This window comes from Nicotiana sylvestris, chromosome 7 (genome assembly GCF_000393655.2).
Source record: "Nicotiana sylvestris chromosome 7, ASM39365v2, whole genome shotgun sequence".
Classification (NCBI taxonomy): Eukaryota; Viridiplantae; Streptophyta; class Magnoliopsida; order Solanales; family Solanaceae; genus Nicotiana; species Nicotiana sylvestris.
In genome coordinates, this window is record NC_091063.1 from 65,599,380 (window position 1) to 65,606,871 (window position 7,492).

At 31.0% G+C, this 7,492-nt stretch overlaps 1 non-coding gene across 1 annotated transcript; it reads left to right on the top strand.

The window, feature by feature from the left end:
• The first annotated feature begins 204 nt into the window (after positions 1 to 204).
• Positions 205 to 7,246, top strand: LOC104237183 (uncharacterized). The gene is made up of 3 exons (XR_011401114.1): positions 205 to 325; positions 4,987 to 5,090; positions 7,235 to 7,246. It is a non-coding gene; the product is annotated as an uncharacterized protein (transcript).
• The last annotated feature ends 246 nt before the right edge of the window (positions 7,247 to 7,492 follow it).

Below are 7,492 nucleotides of genomic sequence, written 5' to 3' on the forward strand. Positions count from 1 at the left end.
ATAGTAATAATTCACCTTCTAAAAATTTGTATTTTTAACCTATAATAAAAAGTATAACAAAGCTAAAAATTTGAATGTTAAAACCCCCTAAAATATTTACATAGAAGAAGTGACAAAAAAATTAAATATTGTCAAAAATTAGGTGCTCACAGTGGATTTAACTTATTAATACAAAAAAATAAATTTAAATACTAACGGAACTCACTCACAAAGTAAAGTTCCGGATCCAGTAAACTCGACTGAAGGACTTTCCGACGACCGACTCATAATTCGCACCGCACTTCTCTTTAGTTTGCAGCTAAGCAATTTCTTACCGTATCAGAAGGTATATTCTTCGTCCTTTATGTTTTATCTATTTTTCTTATCTTCTGTGTGTCTGGCCTGATAGAGTATGTCATGAACTTTAGAGTAATTTGTTGTACGGGGATTTTGGATCCATTTGATTAGTTCACTTACTGAATTTATGACTTATTTCCTGAATTCGTGCCAACCACTCTGTATAGTATTGATTTGGAAACTGAATTTGAGCTTTTTTCTATTCCCTCTGTTTCGAAAAAGAAAAATTTAGGTTTTTTTTTTGTTAATAGATGAAATCAGAGAGAGTCGAAACCAACGAGGATTGAGACAAACCCTAGACAGAACTATCCAGAGAGGAAGATACTTTTGGGAGAAATGTAAAATGTTATTTCCAAAAAAGAATTCGTTCCCTATTACATTGTAAGTTGCCTAATATGTACATAATACAATTGGGCCGGATCCTTTGATAGTCCTAAAGTTTGTAAAAAATGGTAGGGTAAAATTTTCCATCTTCGGATTATGAAAGCAAAAAATAAGGAATAAGTGCAAAACTTTTTAAAACATAAACAAATTATAAATAATGCCCTAAAAATAGTTATATTTAGCAACCTCAGCTAATAATTAATTCAAATTGTACTAATCATAGTTATGTAACTTAACCTATTAATACAAAAAAATAAATTTAAATACTAAAAGAACTCACCCACAAAGTCTTGGGCGTGTTAAAGTTCCGGATCCAGTAAACTCGACTGAAGGACTTTCCGACAATCGACTCAGAATTCGCACCGCACTTCTCTTTAGTTTGCGGCTAAGCAATTTCTTACCGTATTAGAAGGTATATTCTTTGTCCTTTATGTTTTATCTTTTTTTCTTATTTTTTGTGTGTCTGACCTGATAGAGGATGTCATGAACTTTAAAGCAATTTGTTGTACGAGGATTTTTGATCCATTTGATTAGTTCACTTACTGAATTTATGACTTATTTTTTGAATTCGTTTCAACCACTTTGTATAGTATTGATTTGGAAACTGAATTTGAGCATTATTTTCGTATTCCCTCTGTTTCGAAAATGAAAAATTTAGCTTTTTTTTGTTTGTTAATAGATGAAATCAGAGAGAATTGAAACCAACGAGGATTGAGACAAACCCTAGGCGGAAATATCTATAGAGAGATACTTTGGCAGAAATGTAAAATATTATTTCAAAAATGAATTCGTTTACTATTGCACTGTAAGTTGTCTAATATGTACATAATATAATTTGGCCGGATCTTTGATGGGCCAGAATAAGAATAATATAGAGCTACTTTCATTAATAGCACACTATTAAAAATATAATACAAAAGATTAGCATTAATTAATGATTAACAAATATGGAAGTAAAATATTTATATATATAGCAGATTTAATTCAATTCAAATCAACAAGAATCAAGCTGTTTAAAAAGGCAGTCCTAGTATTTAATATATTTCCCTGCTTTTTCTCTCCATTATATACCATGTTTTATACTATTTTTTTTTAGAAACCAAACCATTCCATAATAGATTTTTCCTTTCCATACATGGACCTTTTTATATAATGTAATGTAGCAAATTATACATCTTTATATTCTAACAAAATAAAATACATATATTTACGAAAAAATTATAATGTATGTTGTGGTGTATATACATTATAAATCATATATTGTTTTAGGAAAATTCATATATATATATATATATATATGCATATGTTGTTTATATATGTCTTTATATTTAATTATATATCATCGATCCATTCCATAATAATTTTTTTCCTTTTTACACATGGACCTTTTTATTCAACTTAATCCTAGCAAAATTATATATTTGTATATTCCAATGGAATAAAATACATATATTTCGTGAAAAAAATATAATGTATGTTTATGGTATATTATAAATCATGTATTTTTTTAGGAAAAATTATGTATATATGCATATGTTATTTATACACTTATTTATATTTAAAGAGATTATAAATATGCCATTTATATTTTGCACTAATATAACATGCATATTTGTACAAATTATCCGTATATAAATAGTATATGCGACATATTTTTCTTCTTCTATATACATATTAGTGGCATACTAATATTTTAAATTAAATTTTATGTAAGGTATATGCTAGCAATATACTTTGAATAATATCAATATAATAATGTAGTATGATGTATATATAAGTTATATATGTGGTATATATGACATATTGATGGAATATTTACATTGTAAATTATCACAATATAATATACTTGAAATATGTTAAATGTATATTTTTAGTTAAAATAAAATTGTACAGAAAAAAGTTTAAAATAAAATTGTACAGAAAAAAGTTTAAAACTCAAAAAAGAAAGAAATACTAAAATTCTCATTGTGTAGAGAGATTATTTATGAGATATTCTTCTTTCAGAATCTTTGATATATTTGGGTAAATGTTATTTATGAAAGAGAAAAAAGAAGTTATAGAAGAGTGAGAGAAAAGGAAATATAGTAAAAAGTGTATTAATGTAGAGGGATCCAAGTTAGTTAATGGAGTTATCAAAATGAAAGTGCTAAAAAGGTAAAAAAAAAATGCTGTTTTTAAAATAAACAAAGTCTACTATCATTTATGATAATATTTTTTAAAAAGGGACCATGTAAAAATCTCAACAATATATAATTACAATATGGCCGGCCCATTCTAACTACTAACTTCAGCTCCAACATTTTTAGAACAAGAGTGAGGGTTAAATCATATATAATCTTGAATTGGACATCATTAATTGTTGGAATATAAAATTTACATATTCAAAACCTTAATAAGAAAATATTTTTATATAAACCAAAATATTTTAGGATTAAAATTTATTTAAAATGTATGAAAAAATTTGAGTCGAAGAAAAGCCGATGACTTACCGAATAGTAATTGTCATAATTTTAGATTATCTTGCTTCGAACCGAGTGACAATTTAAGGGTGAGTATAAAATCCGAAAAACTTAATTCCGAATCGAACCGAATTAATTTGGTATTTCGGTTTCGATTTTTTTTGATATTTCGGTACAAAAATTACAGTATTTCGGTAGTTCGATCCAGTATTGGATTTCTGATTACCAAAATACCGAAATAGTTTAGTCCAAGCCCAACTTTATTTTTACTTTTTAGCCCAATAACCTTAAGTTCATACCCCAAAAGTCCAAAACCCCTAATTACCTAATTCCTTACACTTAGGTTTATAACTTGTTTGACCAAATATTTGACTAAATTTTTAGAAGGAAAAAGTACTTCTCGAACGATAAGTTTTTAGAAGGAAAAAGTACAATTTTTTAGAAGCTTATCTCCGAAACACTCTTTTGAGAATTTTTTTTAAAAAAATATAATTACAACCATTTTTTAAAGGCTTGATCAAACATTAATTAATCAAAATTGCTTTTCAAATCAATTATGCAAACACAAATAGCACAAAAAACACTTATTATTCTTAAAAGCAGACAAGAATTTCAAAAAACCCACACGACTTTGCTTGGTTGCTGCGGCGGTCGGATTCACGAGTTACGACTCACGACTACAACCTCGGCGACGGCGACTCCTACCTTCGGCGATTGTTTGTTTGCTCATTGTTGACCTTCATTCAGGTTCATAACTTCTCCATAAGCTATAGCCTCGTCAAATAAGCTATAGATATCTCAAGAATTAACTGATTGAAAATAAAAGAGTTATTGCATGAAATTATATTAATGATGGTTCTGTGAGTATTATCATTGTTGCACTTGTTAATGGGCTTCTTTGTTTTGTGAGATAAAGTGCCCCTGTTCCTATTCGGTCATAGCAAGAAATTATGTGCTTCTGATCTTCCTTGACCACTTCGATACTTGAAATAGGGAACCGTATATAAAACTCGCCCAAATAATTGAATGTGTAAAATCATGAAAAACGAAGTTGATAATAAGTAGGTTAAGGTAGGGCATACTAGAACTATGATTGCGCTTAGTATTCTTGTATCTAGGGATGAATCTATATGATGCAAAGGAGCTATTAATTTGTGACAGTAGTTTCAGATATATGAATGAATAGCCTGATGTTTCACGTCAACCTATAAATTGACAAAAGTTGCTTATTAGATAGCATAACAGAATAGGCTGGTGTTCTAGCTATTTGACAAAGTAATAGGTGAATAAGAACCTAAGAAGATGCAGATTAATGCATCAAGTCTTAGTAGTATTTCAGATGTACTTGGTTAGTGGTTGTTACTACTCGTTAGTGGTTGTTACTATCTTAGCTTGCTGTGATATTTATTTACCTCTTTTCCCTTTCAAGTACTTGTTGTGAATGTGATAATCAGGTGTGCATCTGCCATGTATGTGCTGCTGTATGTTGTTAGGCAGATTTGAATGTTTCTTACATGCCTTTTGTTAGGCAGAATGGCAGATTGTTAGGCAGAATGGTCTTGTTTACTTGTTAGTGGCTGTTTCTGGCTTTATGCTTGCTTAATGCTTAGGCTCTTAGCACTTAGCAGTACGTGACACATGAATATGTATTAAACCGAAACCGTACCGAAATACTTTGGTACGGTATTTGGTATACACAATTGATAAACCGAATACCGAAATTCTTAAATACCGAATCGAAGTACCGAATGCCCACCCCTGTCCAATCGTGGATTGTTTAGTTTGATCGACTACCTTAATTCAGCAGGCAAAGAACTAGTGATGGAATTTTGCAGACGCCTTGAACTTGAACTTTAGTGCCTAGACCTCAGAAGTAAGGAGATGGAAAATTGGATGTTCTAGGGCTACAAGGTGACTTCAAGCTCTTTCACCCTTTTTTTTGTAGCTTTGCTATTGGTTTTAGTCTTATTTTAATCATCTCAAGGACCTATCATGTTTGCGCTTTTACAAGCTCAGTTGTTTCAAAGTTACCTATCAAAAAAAAAAAATCAGTTGTTTTAGAGTTGGTTGCTTCTCTTTTTCTGGGTTCATCTAGCTGTGCCGTCTTCTTTCTTTTCCTTTTCATGTATCTCGAAACAAAGTTCTCTATTATGTTCTCCATTTCTCATATCATGAAATAGTATACCATTTTACCTAGGAAAGAAAAACTTAGAAACTGCTTCTTTGATTTAATTAAAATTTCCAGTATGTTCCATTCCTTTCAATTAATAGGTTTCGAATGATGAAATCATTTTCATTATCCAAATAAGGGATTTCAATTGCCAAGAATATCATACCCTTAAATTTAAGATTCATGAGTTGTAATCCTCTTTGTATATCCAGATTCCATCATCCAAATGTTACCCTAATGAACTTCTCCAATCAATAACTGCCGATGCATATTAGACTACTCCAAGTTGGTTCCAGGTGCCAAGCTAGAGTGCCTTAACTCTGGTCCAGCTTATATTATCTAAGCCCTGACTCGAGATGTTTCCTTTTTCATAATTTTTCATCCCCTTAATAACTGTTTTTTTTAATTAGGAGAAAATGATGTGAACTGATTTCCATGTATTTCGATTATTAGTACTCATCCTTTATTATTTGCTTCTAGCTTTGGAGTTCGCTGACCTAGTTGTTCCCTATAGTTCTTCATGTTAAGTATCTATTAACCTTTTGAAAGCTCTTGCAATAATTATAGCTATCTTGAAAATAGTAGTCATTCTTTATAACCTGGCACTGGCATTGAGTTTGCTGACCCGTTTGATCCCTTGAAGAATAATTTGACAGTCTCACTCTCTCTCACACCTGAGTGTTTGTATTTCATTTATTATTATGTTTGTTGCTCCCATTTGCTTCTCCTTTTCGAGCATTGTTTCTGCAAAATAGTTTTGTATTTGGGGGTTTTGGTCTTCTTTTTTTCTTTTTCAAATTGTTTTATTTCAGTGGTCCTACTTTTCTTTCGTATCTAAGTGAACTTACACTTTTTGCTATTGGAGCTAGTTAGGCAATATGAAGAGCGATCCAAACATCCAATGGATCAGTTTTGATTTGCTGCATAGAAGCTATATAATGCTCTCTCATTCATCCAATTTAGAGACATTTTTGGTGTTAGGGAGTGGTGGCAGTTTCCAGAACGATTCCGATCTATAGTCCCTACAGTGTCTTCTTTCCTTCAAAATTGTGCTAGTTTTACATGATCTTCTGGGACTTCTAAGGCTGGGTATCTTGGTTTTAATCATTGATCTGATTGCTAAGCTGGACCTTACTATGAAGCAAAAATTATGAACTTTGATCATTTGGTAAAATGATAATTAAATTTTTAGTTTTCTCTTTTACTGATCGAATAAGATGGTTTTGAATTTCTTCTAGCTTTGCTGTGCGATCATTGTATTGGTCAAATGTCTCTGTACCAGTGAAAGAAAAAACTAAAATAGAAAGGATTCCTGGTGTAAATTTTGAAAGCACTATGACAGCTAGAATTCTAATATTTTGATTATCAGCAGCAACAACTAATACTACAACGTCACAATTCCAAACTTGTTGGGGTCGGCCATGTGAATCATCAATATCCCTTCAGTTTTATTTGGTCTCTTTTTGATTCCAATAATAATTTGTCTTTTAAGATATATTACGGTTTCTCTAACGTTTGAGGTATTTTTAGTCATAAAATTATGAAATTTGATACGGGACAAAACATCCAGATGCGATAACAAAAGGCATATTCGTGAACAATTGTTTATATATTCTCCAGAAACTGCTTAGTGGGTCATTTAGTTGATACCAGCCTTAATGCTCAGCCTAGATGGATCATGGAATCAACTTTTATTGCTTTCTTATTGTTCTATATACCTGCTGTACTACGAGAAATATCTCTTTCATATTTCTCTGTCTTTGGAATTCCCTGTTATACATGGTTTCTCTATTTTCTTACTGTTTGAGTTTGTTTTACTTCCTCCCTTTCTACTGTAGTTCATGACGAGAAATTCACATTCTAATACGTGTTTCCCTTGCTCCAGTTTTAGCTGATGGGCTTTGGGAATAGAGGAATCGTTGGTGACAAATGGTCAGGGAGGCTTTTATGGGTCTGTGCAATTGGGAGTGCAATTGGTATGGCTATCAATCTTCTTTGAGTTTTTCTTAGTCAAGGGATTTGTTATTTTAAGCCTGTAATAATCTGGTAGATTAACAAATTATCTAGTCTGTCAAAACTTAATAATGTCATATGTAAGAAATCTCCACATATTAATTGATGATCCACAACGAAAGCTCTTTAT